The following is a 16566-nucleotide window of genomic DNA, read 5'->3' on the forward strand; positions in this document are numbered from 1 at the left end:
ATGTATAGGTTAGCGAACGCTGGCACTAACTTGGACCCCATCGTAGAATCGTCAGTTTGAATATAAAAATCAGAACCATATGAAAATGGTTCCTACTCAACACCAATTGTGCTAGCTCAAGCAGGAATTACATGGGAGGTCCCACATGAGGGCCACTGCACATGGACTTCCTGATGGCTTCCAAACCAGCGTCATGGGGTATTATAGTGTACAATGATGATACATCCAAAGTGGCAAGCCACACATTCTCTGGTAAACCACTAATGGACAAGATCTTATCAAGAAAATCTTCTGTGTCTCCGACAAAGCTTTCCATCTTCATGACATGTGGCTGTAGAAAACTGTCAACAAACATGGCCAGGGGTTGTAAAACAGACCCCCCTGGCTGAAATGATTGGACAACCAGGCGGATCCACCAATGATTTGTGGATTTTGGGTAACAAATAAATGATGGAACATATGGGATGTTCCACTTTTAGAAATTATGCTATCCCATCATCTAGCCAACCATCTTGGACCGCCTGGTTAATCTTCAAATCAACAGCCCACTTTATATCATATATGGGATTGGAAATCACTTTGGAGTATGTCATATGATCAGCAAGTTGCCTACATACTTCCCTGTCATAGGTATACCTCCCTGTCATAGGTATGGTCCTGCACCACCACTGTACCGCCTTTATTGGCATGCCTAATCACAATATTATCTTTTTTTATCAGACCACGTAGTGCTATATGTTGTGATACAGTCAAGTTGTCATATTTACCCTGTATTGGGGCTGATGACATATCCTGTTCTATCAATCTCAGGAACGTTTTGATACTAGGGGTAAATGACTGTGGATCAAACATGCTTGGTGATCTAAAACAAATCAGTAGATCTGCAGCTTTCCCCTCCAAAAAATATTCACATAATCTGAGTTTCCGCCCAAACTTATATTGGTCCACTGTCCAATCAAAACGACTGTTTCAATGTGGGCACAAACGTCAGCCCTAAAGATAGAAGAGAATATTCAGCAGTTGTTAGGATGGTCTCAGACAAGTTATATACTGGTTTTAGTACTTCCTCCGACCCCTCCACCTTCTTCTTCTGGTGGTGACCCTTTCTCCCCCTCCTGGTGGGGTACCTGGGTCATGGCCTCTGATGGGGTCTGTCAGTAATTTGTTGCCACGCCCTAAAAAAAGAACCACTAGGTGGTTTGTTGGCTTGAACCTCACTCTCAGATGAGGATTGGGAGGAAGAAGTCTCAAAATGTTTCGGTTGCCTGAACCTCGTGTATGGCGCAGAACTACGATATGTATTATCGCTTCGGAGCCACCTATATACTTGATGATTTGTGTAGTCAGAATTGACTGTGGCTAACTTGCAGCGTTTGAATGTAACAAGGTCTCTTTGATAAACATTAATCTGGTCCTGAAGTTTGCTCAACCAGTTATCAGATTGATCAGTGCTTAGTTTACCCACGTGGGTAGAGTTAAATTTAGTCAGCTCTTCACGTACTTTAGTTAACTCAGTCCCTACTTCCTCAATCACTAATAGGAGCAAATCGAGTGAACACTTGTTCAAAACTCCACACCACTTTGTGCAGAATGTGATGTTATTAAGTCCAATAGGGGGGACATTATTCACCCTAAAACCCCTCGGTATCCTCGTTACGGTAATAATCGGACAAAAATTATCCGTGCAGGGTTAAATCTACTTCACATTTATGTAATCTCTGCAGTTTGTAATAGAGGTCTGAACAAGATTCATCTGGCAATTTGGCAAACTCAAGATGATCGAATAATACCTTGTCGGCATCATCATCCGTTAAGGAAACAAACATAGTTCGGGATATGTGTATTATTGCCCGAGTGCTTGTTTATTGTTTAGCTAGAGTGTGGAGTACTGTGTTACTTCCGGTATCTGTGCGCTCCACAGGGTGGAACGCACACAATATCTAACAATAGGGTGTCACTTCCGATTTCCAGTGCGTTTCATGGGATGGGGCCCACATGATTTTCGGGTATGACGCTGTTGTGATTTATGATTATAACTTTTGATATGCCTAACTACATAGTATATAGTCGCCTCCAGCGGGTTCCCACATATGAAGACTATATTTCAGCTGAAAAGGGGATTGACAGAGAGGTTAGATTGGCCTATATATACGACTTCCTGTATGTGTTGTTTCCAACTGATTAGAGTTTGTTTAATGATGAGCTACTGGGGGTATATATGGATGGGCTTGCAGTGTGATACAGCGTGGTCAGATGAGGTGGAGGTTTTCCTGCTAATGGAGTGATGGTCCTGAGAAAGGTCTTAAGAGACCGAAACGTCGACATATACCATAATGTTCTTCATTGAATAAACATTTGCTGGCTTTGATGATTTGGTGAGTGCCCTTTACTTTGGGAATATATATATATATATATATATATATATACATACAGTCAGGTGCATAACTATTGGGACATGGACAGAATTTTCATATTTTGGCCTCTATTCACCACGACAATGGCTTTGAAATGAAACAAACAAGATGTGCTTTAACTGCAGACTTTCAGATTTAATTTGAGGGTAATTACATCCAAATCAGGTGAACGGTGTAGGAATTACAACGGTTTCTATATGTGCCTCCCACTTTTTAAGGGGCCAAAAGTAATGGGACTATCAACTCAAAAGCTATTTCATGGACAGGTGTGGGCTATTCCCGTGTTATTTCATTATCAATTAAGCAGGTAACAGGTCTGGAGTTGATTCTAGGTGTGACATTTGCATTTGGAATCAGTTGCTGTCGACTCTCAATATGAGATCCAAAGAGTTGTCACTATCAGTGAAGCAAGCCATCATTAGGCTGAAAAATCAAAACAAACCCATCAGAGAGATAGCAAAAACATTAGGTTTGGCCAAATCAACTGTTTGGAACATTCTTAAAAAGAAAGAACGCACCGGAGAGCTCAGCAACACCAAAAGACCCGGAAGACCACGGAAAACAACTGTGGTGGATGACAGAAGAATTATTTCCCTGGTGAAGAAAAACCCCTTCACAACAGTTGGCCAAATCAAGAACACTCTCCAGTAGGTAGGTTTATATGTGTCAAAGTCAACAATGAAGAGAAGACTTCACAAGAGTGAATATAGAGGGTTCACCACAAGATGTAAACCATTGGTGAGCCACAAAAACAGGAAGACCAGATTACAGTTTGCCAAACAACATCTAAAAAAAGCCATTACAGTTCTGGAACAACATCCTATGGACAGATGAGACAAAGATCAACTTGTACCAGAGAGATGGGAAGAGAAGAGTATGGAGAAGGAAATGAATTGCTCATGATCCAAAACATACCACCTCATCAGTGAAGCATGGTGGTGGTAGTGTCATGGCGTGGGCATGTATGGCTGCCAATGGAACTGGTTCCCTTGTATTTATTGATGATATGACTGCTGACAAAAGCAGCAGAATGAATTCTGAAGTGTTTCGGGCAATATTATATGCTCATATTCAGTCAAATGCTTCAAAACTCATTGGACGGCGCTTCACAGTGCAGATGGACAATGACCCGAAGCATACTGCAAAAGCAACCAAAGAGTTTTTTTAAGGCTAAAAAGTGGAATGTTATGCAATGGCCAAGTCAATCCCCTGACCTGAATCCGATTGAGCATGCATTTCACTTGATGAAGACAAAATTGAAGGGAAAATGCCCAAGAACAAGCAGGAGCTAAAGACATTTGCAGTTCAGGCCTGGCAGAGCATCACCAGGGATGAAACCTAGCGTCTGCTGATGTCTATGCGTTCCAGACTTCAGGCTGTAATTGCCTGCAAAGGATTTGCAACAAAGTATTAAAAAGTGAAAGTTAGATTTAGAATTGCTTAGTTTGTCCCATTATTTTTGGCCCCTTAAAAAGTGGGAGGCACATATAGAAAACGTTGTAATTCCTACACCGTTCACCTGATTTGGATGTAATTACCCTCAAATTAAATCTGAAAGTCTGCAGTTAAAGCACATCTTGTGTGTTTCATTTCAAAGCCATTGTGGTGGTGAATAGAGGCCAAAATATGAAAATTCTGTCAATGTCCCAATATTTATGCACCTGACTGTATATATATGGAAATAGTGAATGATACAACGACGGGCATCACTTAGAAAGTGCGCAGTGCAATAAATATATAAAGAATTTTAATAAAAAAATCATAAGGACACACTAACATAAAAATATATATAATAAAACGCACAGAATAATACATATGACCTTAAATGTCAAGCTGATAGCTACAAGATAAAGGAGCAAAGATGATAATAATATAAAATACTTGCTGAATTAAAAAGGCATATCAATAAATCTCAACACCATAGTATTGAAATAAAGTGCAAATGAATAATAGTGAATATTGCACAGGCCCAATAATATACACTAAAAGCAAATGAACTGAGAATAAGGTTCTAAAAACAGCAATGAGTTCAAAGGTGCTTATCTTAATAGCTCAAAGGCAAGAGCGCAGATTCCCCAACACGTTTCATCCAATGGGACTTTTTCAAGGGATGTTAGCTAGCAAGCATGAGTCCATATTTATACCAAGCTTAAACAGAACTAATTAGTCATCCTCATTACAATTAGTGACCTCATATCCGGTCTGTCGGAGTGATTTAGCAAAGGAGACTTCCAAAACACTCCTATGTATAAAATGCATTATTTATAATGTGAATAGAATTCCAGTAATGTCCAGATCTTTCTAAAAATATGTAATACTCAGCGTGAAACTAAGCGGTACTTCCGCCCAAGAGATTCCGAGTTTCCGCCCTCAACGTCAACATCCGCCCTCTTCTGGGTCTAGATGGAGACAGATGGCAATAGGATCGACGTCCACTTAACATCCGTGACTTCCGCCCTCACTTCTGGCTCCACGTGGCGTCCGTCCTTCTAAACTGCATCTGGGAATGGTATCGCGGGTGTTCAGCTCATGTCCGGTCCACGTGACTTCCGCCCTGACTTCAATGTTCATCATCTCGTCAAGCATCCGCCCATAGACGACGTCATCAACATCCCACTCAGGTCTAGCGCTTCCTTCTCCTATCATGTTCCAGAAATAGGCACCGCCATAAGTCTGCGGAGAAGGAAGCGCTAGACCTGAGTGGGATGTTGATGACGTCGTCTATGGGCGGATGCTTGACGAGATGATGAACATTGAAGTCAGGGTGGAAGTCACGTGGACCAGATGTGAGCTGAATACCCGCGATACCATTCCCGGATGCAGTTTAGAAGGACGGACGCCACGTGGAGCCAGAAGTGAGGGCGGAAGTCACGGATGTTAAGTGGACGTCGATCCTATTGCCATCTGTCTCCATCTAGACCCAGAAGAGGGCGGATGTTGACGTTGAGGGCGGAAACTCGGAATCTCTTGGGCGGAAGTACCGCTTAGTTTCACGCTGAGTTTTACATATTTGTAGAAAGATCTGGACATTACTGGAATTCTATTCACATTATAAATAATGCATTTTATACATAGGAGTGTTTTGGAAGTCTCCTTTGCTAAATCACTCCGACAGACCGAATATGAGGTCACTAATTGTAATGAGGATGACTAATTAGTTCTGTTTAAGCTTGGTATAAATATGGACTCATGCTTGCTAGCTAACATCCCTTGAAAAAGTCCCATTGGATGAAACGCTTTGGGGAATCTGCACTCTTGCCTTTGAGCTATTAAGATAAGCAGCTTTGAACTCATTGCTGTTTTTAGAACCTTATTCTCAGTTCATTTGCTTTTAGTGTATATTATTGGGCCTGTGCAATATTTACTATTATTCATTTGCACTTTATATCAACACTATGGTGTTGAGATTTATTGATATGCCTTTTTAATTCAGCAAGTATTTTATATTATTATCATCTTTGCTCCTTTATCTTGTAGCTATCAGCTTGACATTTAAGGTCATATGTATTATTCTGTGTGTTTTATTATATATATTTATGTTAGTGTGATTAAAATTCTTTATATATTTATTGCACTGTGCACTTTCTAAGTGACGCCCGTCACTGTATCATTCACTATTTCCACATTTTTCGTTTGGGATTTGCCCCTATCCTTCTTATTGGTATCCAGCTGACACCTTTGGGTAGTGCGTCCTGTTATATATATACCTTTCACTTTATATTGTTCACTACAGTTTAAACACTTCCAGTTTTATATTTATTTGCTGTTGTTGGTTGGCGCCATAGCCATCACATTTGTTCTATATATATAGATATATATATATATATATAAATAAAAGAACAAGGCAAGAAGGCGCTGATAGTGTAGTATTTAAGACCCAATTGGGATAAAAGTAAGTAATGTGCGTACATTTAATAGAAAATTATCATACTTATCTCAATATGACTTTGCTCGAAGATGTAATGGATCAGGACAAGCCCTTCATAAGATTCATCGACTGTAAGTAATATTCAGGCTGAGACAGTGGCGTATCTATAATGGGTGCAGGGGGGCCCCGCACCGCACACACTGCACCCATATTAATTTAAACTTACCTGTCCGTGGTCCAGCGGCGGGTATCAACGCTGCTCAGAACACCGGAAAATGGCCGCCGCGGCCATTTTTCGGTGTTCTGCGCATGCGCAGTATTCTCCGGGCACACTCTAGTGCCCAGAGTTTACTGTGCATGCACAGAACGCCGGAAAATTTCTGCTGCGGCCAGTTTCTTGGCGTTCTGCGCATGCAGTAGACTCCGGGCACATTCTAGTGCCCGGAGTCTACTAAGGCTCCAGTGGCTGGCCAGCCGCGTCAGTCGGGTGCCGGCCACTGGGAAGAGAGGAGGGGGCCCTGCACGGGGAGTGCACACAGGCTCCCTCCTCTCTTAAGACGCGCCCGGGCTGAGACCCTCCGTCACTTCCCCTGGTATCTACCCCATCTTCACCTGGTAATTACACACATTACTTACTTTTATCCCAATTGGGTCTTAAATACTACACTATCAGCGCCTTCTTGTCTTGTTTGTATCTCAATTTCAGATCCATTTGCTGGCAAGGATCGCACAAGAGGAGCAACTTTTAAATTGTATATCTAATTATATATATCTATTGATAATACAGCGAGCGCATTGAGGGTTTGTTTTATATATACAGTATATTTTATATATATATATATATATATACACACAGTGTATAAAATAAAAAGTTCTGCTTACTCATCCGCATCAGTAGTTATAGCTGGTGTGCTCCTAAATGTTCATAGATACAATAGTTACCCTGCAGTTGCAGTGTGGAGGGCACTCCCCAGACTTATTGATGAAATAAAGTACACTTACTAAAGAAAGCATCATACTATCTAGTGTCGCTAGGCTGTTTTAGCGGGGCGCCACTCCCTGCCCAATTTCAAAGTGCCCTGTCCTTTGAGCGGCACACTGCTAAAACAGCATGCCCTGAGTGTTCCCCACCCACGAGCTGCAGCTTCCCACGGGTGGAAAACGTTGCGGTGATAGTTCACTGCCCAGTGAATAGACGCCGTGTTTATGCGCACGGCATCTATTCACCATGAGGAGAGAGCTTTGGGAAATCCCAGCACCAAATTACCGCCGCTGTAAGTAGTGCTGCGCATGCGCTGGGTTTACGAGTGTAACAGCGCATGTGCAGCATGGATTCCAGCTGCGGTAAGTTAGTGTAGAGTGGGAAAAGTATCTATTTCCTGAAAAGCTGTCATCGCAAAAATGACAGCTTTTCGGAATAGATAGTTATGGGGAATAGGAATGATGAATTCCTCCTGTAATTAGGTAGAACTCCATGCAGGTTCTAAACCTAATTACCTCCATCAAATTTTAAGGTATGATGAATAGGCCCCTTAACCTTAAATAAAAATTCAGAGACTGAGATTGGCAAATATGAGGTCACAGATTTATGGATTATAATATGCAGAAAAAAAAAGGTGGGCAGGAAAGCACTGCACCTACTCAGCAAGCGCCAACTCTGCAACAAATAAAGAGGGCGGAGCCCCACCACTAACACAAGATGGCCAGGTGCCCCCTTAAGTAGGGCAAGACATTGCACATATCCTGAAAAAATGAGTGCCATACATAAGGAGCTTCTCAAGCCCCAAGCACAACCTGAAATACAGTATGCACAAAATTTGTACTTGGTAAGTGGCATAGTGTTTGCCTGGACCAACTTCTGGAACCCGTACACAGCTGCACACATAAAAAAAGCAGACTTACCCAGATGAGGTTGTAATCAACCTGCCCTTGCCCAACTTGTTCGCCTTGGAGCATCCATGACCGTAGCACTATCACACATGGTCCTCCAGCAGGCACTGGGGAACCTCCTTACCACTCTATCAACAATTAGGAAAGACTGTGAAACTTGCCAAGCTGCTGAATAGGGACCTCATTCAGGCCCGCTTGCTAGAGCTTCGTTCTGCGCATGCGCAAACTGCTCGCAGGTTGCTCGCCCAGCAAAGACAGCCCAGTGAAATGAGTGACAGGAGAGGCCGTTTGTGGGTGGTAAAAGGGGCAGGACACTAATAACGGGGGAGCGGATGTGCGAACGCAAGCATGCCTGGGTGTTTCAAAGCCATTTTTAAGGCGTGCATAATTTACAGATAGCGTCATAGTACACGTCACATGCCTGTATTTTACACTGAAGTCCTCGCAGTGCTTGCGGCACGGTAAGGCAACCACTAGCGCAGCAATCACTACCGATGGTGCTCGATGTACCAATGTTTTAATACACTTCCAGGAGATGACGTGCGCTAGTGGGCGTCTCTACATACGCTAATGGGTGTCTGCATACACAGAGCGATCGCTCGCACAGCCAAAGTGGGTGTGCTTATGCCTTGGCAAGCGATCGCTTCCCATGGCATCACTTTGACAAATTTGCATACGCTGGATGCGAGCGATCGCATCTAGCGAGGGGGTTTGAATGTGGTCCTAGGTCCTCAGAATGGATGCAGCCAAAGCCTTCCAAGCCACTCCATCTATGCCAGCCTGGTAATCTGACAGACATAAGAAAGACCTTCGTTCTTCCAGTGCCGTCCTCGATGTGCAGTCCCTTACCGGCGCGTTGGAGGAAGATACAACACGTCTGGTCTTAAGTAGACTGTTACCAGCATTTACAATATTCACACAGACGCATCATCCCGTGAATTGGCTGTCACGCGACCCCCCCGCCGGGACTGCACATCGAGGACGGCACTGGAAGAAGGTTAGCCGTCAAGGAGGAGGAGCGGCCGCCTGGAAGTTACAGAGGGAGGTAAGTGTCCTACTGATGGGATACACTGTGTTGTCTTTTCACTACTCACGCCGTCACATCCCCTCCCCAGACGGCAGTCCCCCTTCCCTGTCCTGCACCGCAGGTGAGCGGATGGGCCACCCAGCCTCTACAGCGGCGTCCGGACTCACGGTTGGGTAGAACACCCGTCCAGGACAAACACCCCAGTACCCAGAGCACTGCAGCCGTACTCCTACTCCAGGAAGACATTCCCGGGGCACCAGCCACCTGCAACATCAACTAGCAGGACGCCGCATAGACACCCCACTCGTTTGTGAGAGTTTCACCCTACCTAGCAAGACTGTTATTTCACCCATAAGATCTGCCAGGATTGGTACGACCCGCAGTGGTCAATACATTACAGTATCACCTCATTGTGTAAATGACCCGCCGTGGTCATATATTTTAGCACTGAGACCATTATATTAGCTACCTCAGATACAATCATTGTTGTCTGTATATTCTATTTGTCAAACAGCTTTGGTTCATTGGTACTTACACAAGTTCATTTCATATGTGATTAGTACCATACTATATATTTATATTTTTTTATTCAGTAAAAGTGTATTGATTCACTACATCGTACCGTTTAGTCATTTGACCTCATGTCTTTTTCATGCTATTAAGGGACACTAGATCATTACATTATTACCATTTATATCTACTGTATAGGGTGTAGCACTTTTAAGCCACCATCAACTACTAAACTTTTAAGGAGAAGGGACATCTCTACCCTCGAAGCAGCTCCCCCATACAATACAACGCTCATCTGGAGTACAAGGTTGTCCTTTTATACCATAACAGGAGCCTGAGTGCCATGCATGGAGGAGAAGACCCTCATGATTACTGATAGCCTGTACTACTCACAGAAAAAGCACACTAGAACAATGCTGGCAGCCCATAGTTTGGCAGCTCAATGTTTGACCACAACCACTATTGGAAAAAGTTTCAAAGACAGCATGTTAGTAAGCAGCCCTTTAATGCCACAAACCTCCGTCCAAGGGAGACTCCAAAACCAGATGACCCAGCACCAGCTTTAAACTGCGGAAGCGTCTGGCTGAGAATAGTTATGTGTGTATGTGGGGGGAAGGGGATCAGATCCTAACACCAATTAAATCTTACAAGAAATTCTCACACATTTCAAAGTTAGTTCTTACTCATGCAAACAAGACAGTAAGTCTTAGAGATCCCAGCTTCAAGATTACCGCAAAAGACCTGGACTATAGATATGATGCGAACTGCAAAATTCAACAGGTCTAAGAGGGAGTGCATCTATTCCAAAGGAACTTTTTCCACCTGCACATAAGCTACAATCTGCTTGCACAAGTGCTGCCCCTTCTCAGCAGTTATGCGGCAGAGCCCTTCGGGAGTGTGAGTGGGGTATAGCAATTGCATTCCCAGTGACTGAGTAAGGTGGAGGGGATGTAAAGTACTTGGTATGCACCATGTTAGAGACCGGGAAACAGGCCTTGGATACATGAGTGGACAGGGACAGTCGGCAAAGAAATGCCAGCCACTCCCAAAAATTCTGAATCATGTTGTGCCTGGGAGTGGACAACTGTTGGGGGTGGGAGCTGGGATGGCGGCTGTGGTGAAGATCACAGACAGTAGGGGGAAATAATTGCCTGAACAGGGACAGGTGCCTGCATAGGGTGGTGTCACCTCCCTGACCAGAGTGCTTCCAGGGAATCAGACAAACATGACTGAGGACCAGGCATGGATGGAGAAATATAAGGAAGGGGAATGAGGATGAAGCAGAGAAAACAGAAGAGGGGGAGAGATACCAGAAAGAACAAAACGTAACAGAAGAGGATTAAAGAAGCAAATAAGGAAGGATGAGAGAGACTGCAAGTAAAAATGTATTGAAATCAACGGGATCAGTATGAATGACCACCGGACCTATGTCCGTCGGTTCAAATCCCGACACCGGAAGACCGGCAGCAGTGCAGATCCCAACAGATAATTAAGGTAAGTGTAACTAACCCTCTCCCTCCCTAACCCTCCCTTAGGGGTGCCTAACCCTAACCTCCCACCCCCTACTGCCTAACACTAACCCCCCTGTAAGTGCCTAAACCTAACCCTCCCCGGGGGATTGCCTAACCCTAACTCTCCTGGGGGGTGCCTAACTCTAAGTCCCCCCCCCCTCCGGGAGCCCCTAACTTAACCCTCCCCCCAGTGGCTGTCTGCAACCGCCGCCCGGCTTACCTTCGTTCAGTATGCCGGGCGCCAGGCTCCCGGCATAGGGATGATAGGCATCAGGATTTTGACACCTATTAGTCCCATGTTGGCATTTCGACCATCGGCTCCTGACTGCATACCGAAATTAACAAGTCAGCAAACACGTCTTGGAATCCAAAATGGCAAAGAGGCTAATTCCTGATATAGTAGCCCTTATGTCATACTCCACCACTCCCTCCCTTTGGTATCCCATAGGCTATCATCATAAAAACTGACCTATCAAAACCCATAACTCACCCCTTAGAACCCATCTTTCAAGAGCCAATGATCTACCCCTGAGCACTGACATATACTTAGGCACATAGAGCCCTCAGGATCTTTTAGCATCTCATTGCTGGTGTCACTATCTTGATATCAGCAACCTTAAGAATATCTAGTACACGCACAGTATGATGCTAGCATGTGACAGTATATGAATTTATACTATACAAAGCAAACATTTCATGATGTGTGCTACTGTGCTTTCCTCCATAATTCTCCATTAGATGAAGCATTCTCCTTGTACCAAGATGGCCACTGTTAGTCTGAGCATGCGCTGCGCCATCCTGTTCACTGTATTTGAGCGCTGCAGGGGTACACACACATATGTGCTACTCATCTCCACAGGGACCTGAAATACCTGTGAGTCCTGAGATCCTGACTTACATACGTGACCGGCTGGTCATATGTCTGCTCTGCACCACCTCCATTGCATTCTCCATCAGTGCTGTGTATCAGGACTGTGAGTACGGCTGTACTATCACTGAGCATTGCAATAAACCGGACACATATAACATATAACAGCATGCACCTGGTGGATAGCACATTTCTTGCACAACAGTATTAAAAATGCTCACTTAAAAACTAGACAGTGCGGGTGGTCTGTACATTTGCTGGCATAATAACATTTCCATTTAGGATATATCCTTATTACTGATTTGCAGCAGAGAATACACAGGGAATAGCCATGATTAGTGCTAAATTACGGTGGCATTGTGGGGCCTCTGAGATTGAATTAAAATCTTACAATAGAGCTTGTTCAGGTTATTTTCAAACTTGGGCATACAGTAGAGTGACATCAATTCATAAACAACTTAAGTAGTTTTTTTATAGTACCAAGATTAATTAATTTAAACAGAAAGTTAATGCAAAACATAGCACACGGATAGACAGAAATTAGTGCATTTGCACATTCCCAGCTCGCATGTACATTAGTAGGTGGAAATTCATATAGAACACAGGTGACAATGATGTAATTTATATATTTAGTGTTTTGATTACTGCACAATAATTGAGTTTATGGGCTGAGGATGACCACCTGCAAGTCTGGAGCTCCACCTAGTGCCCATATTGAAGATATTCATTAAAACACAAAAATAATTGAATTATTAAGTTTATGGCATTCCACAGGTCAGCCATTAATAGTACAGTGTGTTAATATCACTTAGCTTTCTGCATAATATCACAGTGTGTTAATATCACTTAGATTTCTGCATAGAGTAACAGTAATTCAATACAAAAACTGTTCATTGGCCTCCCACCTGTACAGATTAAACTAAAACAATCCTATTCTGGTTACCTAATAATTGTGCTATACTAGAGCAGGGTATGTTAACTTCAATCAAGTACATCTAATAGGTAAAATTTTGAAGGTTTCCTTAATCAATTTAATATATGCCAAGCATGAGCACAGATATCACCGACTTGAAAACATTGCACAGGTCCCCTTGTGAACACCTATTTGCTAATAAATAACCTATTTGGCCATTTTCCTCTTTTGGCATTATTTGCAAACGTCTGTGCATATGTGCTATACAGTAATTCTCATCTTTTCACTAGCAACATTGATACATATGCCTGAATGTGAAAGTTAAATAGTATAATAGCATGATTCAGATGTGGACCTAAAAGACATCGCAGCTGCAATCTGTCACGGATTCGCGATTGCGAAAATATGCTAATGAGCCACACGCCATCCAATGCCTAAAGACACCCAGTGAAAGCATCTCACATCCACCGCTTACGCACAAAACCACAAACAACGAAAACATGGAGCGCAGATCAGGCGGCTATCAGCCTTCGGAGTAATGCTGGGTACACACTGAACGATCTGTATCACCAACGAGTTGAAAGATATCTTTCTAAAGCAGCGTACACACTTGGTGATTAGGAAAGACAGTACGATTACGTCATCGTAATCGTACAGTCGTTCCTCATCCCCTGTAGTGCCTACATTGAATGATATGTCGTTCAGTGTAGGCACCCTCCCTCATCCCTGAACATGGCCAATCTGTCGTTATCGTCGGATTGACCTGCATGTTCAGGCAATGATAGATGTCGGGAGCGCGCATCGCTGGTCATTTCCGATATTGTGGTGCATGATTAATGAGCGATTGAATGATTACGATGTCGTAATCGTTCAATCGCTCATTAATATCGCCAAGTGTGTACGCTGCTTAAGATAGCTTTCAAAGATATCTTTCAATTAAGTCATCCTGCCACATCTCTGAACAGGTAAAGTTGACAATATCGTCCAGATTGGCCTGCATGTACGAACGATCATAGATATCGTTATCGTTCATGCGGGAACACGCATCATTGGTCGTTCACTGCATAAGAATGAACGATATATCATTGAACGATATCGTTATCGTTCATAGATATCGTACCGTGTACGCACCTTGAAGGCAGCACATCCACTAGGTGATATTAATGAGCGATTGCACGATTACGACATCGTAATCATGCAATTGCTCATTAATCGTGCACAAATAGTGCACTATAATGTCGGAATCAACCAGCAAAACAAGCTCCCGCTGGTCATTTCCGACATCAACCATCGCCCAAACATGCTGGTCAATCTGCCGATAACGACAGATTGGCCATGTTCAGGGATGAGAGAGGGTGCCTACACTGAACGACTAATCGTTCAGTGTAGGCACTGCAGGGAATGGGGAACGGCGGTACAATTACGATATTGTAATCACACTGTCTTTCCCTAGTCGCCGAGTGGATATGCGGCTATAGTCTAAGCTGTCGCAGACATAGAGGGTCTCCAGACACACAGAGGGCTCTCCTGCTGCGAGCAAGGATGCAGTGGCTAATTTATGGACGCCCAGAAAACAGTGTTTAAATGGTCCGGCTGACCTGCGTTTTTCTAAATAAAAAAAATGACACAACAAAATCATGTAATATCGCAGAGGAGCAACAATTCAATTAGTAGTTATCAATAGGTCTATCCATCACTTTACCCCTTCTTAATGATGACATTGCAGGGGGCATGTCAGGAGCAGGGTCACTCTTTCACATCTCAATACAGTGAATAAGTTGGTTTACCAACATGATTTAACTAACTTCAATCAGCTGAAACAACAGCTAAACAGAGGGCCTGATGCTGAGCGCTCGCAAGCGCGTCGATGTTGGCCGAGTGCGCATGCGCACGACGGACCTGGCTCCGTCATGCGCATGCGCGAGACCCGGATAGCGACGGGCAAGCCGTCGCTATGAGTCTCGCACCAAAGGGGGCGTGCTGTCGATGGTGAGTGACAGCACGCCCCCTTTGGTGGGCGTGCCGGGGGCGTGGCTGGCCAGACGGAGGCGTTCCCATGGGAACGCCTACCGTCTGGGGCCGGCCCCACTGACATCACAAGTGATGTCAAGTGGGAGTGCTTTTGGCTCTGATAGAGCCAAAAGCATTCCAGGGCTTGCGGCAACGAGACCCTACCACAAGGGTCTCGTCGCAAGCCAGATGGCCGCAATGGTCTTGACCATCGCGACCATCTTCCTGGCTGCTCGCTATAGCTGTGGGTGGTCACCCACAGCTATATGAGCGGCCAGGAGGCCGCTCTAAAAATTCAGAAGGACGGCCCTGATTCAGAGCAAGCGCTCTGTCAGAGCGTCCGGCTCTGAATCAGGGCCAGAGACCCTACCAATACCTGGTCCAACTATTTCACCAAGATGGAGTGTGAGCACCAGGAGGACAGAGAAGAGGAATTTCAAGAGGATCAGATCTTAAGAAACATTACAAAAAGAAAAAATAATAATTTGGTGTGATATGTCTGTTTAGTCATATATTCCACTCTGTCTTATTCAAGAAACCATGAAGAACACACTTCATTCATAAAAAGTAATCAAGCGGTGTAAGACTTTAACAGGTAACGGCTATACAACATGTATTATACTACATCAGGCAAATCTACAAGACAAACCTAATCCATAAAACATGTTCTAACGTCACTTTTCCTATGTGCTAATAGGGCTTCAGATGGCAGATGACTGCTATGAGCCCCTGTATGTAGTTTTGTGAGTCATTCTGGTGCATTTCTAGCAAGGCTGGCCATTATATGCGATTTATATTTTTTGTATTAGAAAAATCAGGATGGGGAATTGTGTTGCAGCGATATTAAATAAGGTGTAACTCTGGCAAGTGCCATCCGTGTCTTATTCTATTACATACAGTGACATGTAACTTGCTGGAAGTTCACTAGAATCCTGTCTGTTTTGCTCCCAGGGAAGGATGTATCAAGCACAAAAATGCTTTGAAGCCTCTAAAAATGGAGATTTACCGAGATGTACTGCAATACAAATTGTTCCCCAAATATATTAAAAGGGTCCACAGCCGATATCAAAGATATTCACTGCGGACCGCCGACAATGCCGCAAGTTCTGAATAGCAAAACTTCTAGATTGTGTTGCCTATAGAAGCAGCTGCTTTTTGGACTTTTGTTACTGTGGCAGCTCTATATTTAAATAATTAGTTCTTCTTTCTCCAGCTTCTAACAAGTTCACCTTTTGCCTGGCCTTTAAGAGTCTGTTTCTCGCACCAATGAAGTCCAGTTATTGTTTATTTATAATCTCTAGTGCCTATGATCCAGGGCCCAAATGATGCCCAATAAAAAGAATCATGTGCTATGGCATAGATGAACAGCAGGCGGTCTTTGGCCACCAGCTGCCAGACAAGCCTTTCCATGAGGCTCTTACGAATAAGAGGTGGAGCCATGGATGAAGCTCAGTGTTTCATAGAGCAGATTGGAAGAAGCTGCTACATAACTGCACACTGCAGGATGTCTAAGTGAGATCAGGCATGGAGTGCAATCAGCACCATACAATCTCCT

This window comes from Taudactylus pleione, unplaced genomic scaffold (genome assembly GCF_031769625.1).
Source record: "Taudactylus pleione unplaced genomic scaffold, aTauple2 ptg000128l, whole genome shotgun sequence".
Taxonomy (NCBI): Eukaryota; Metazoa; Chordata; class Amphibia; order Anura; family Myobatrachidae; genus Taudactylus; species Taudactylus pleione.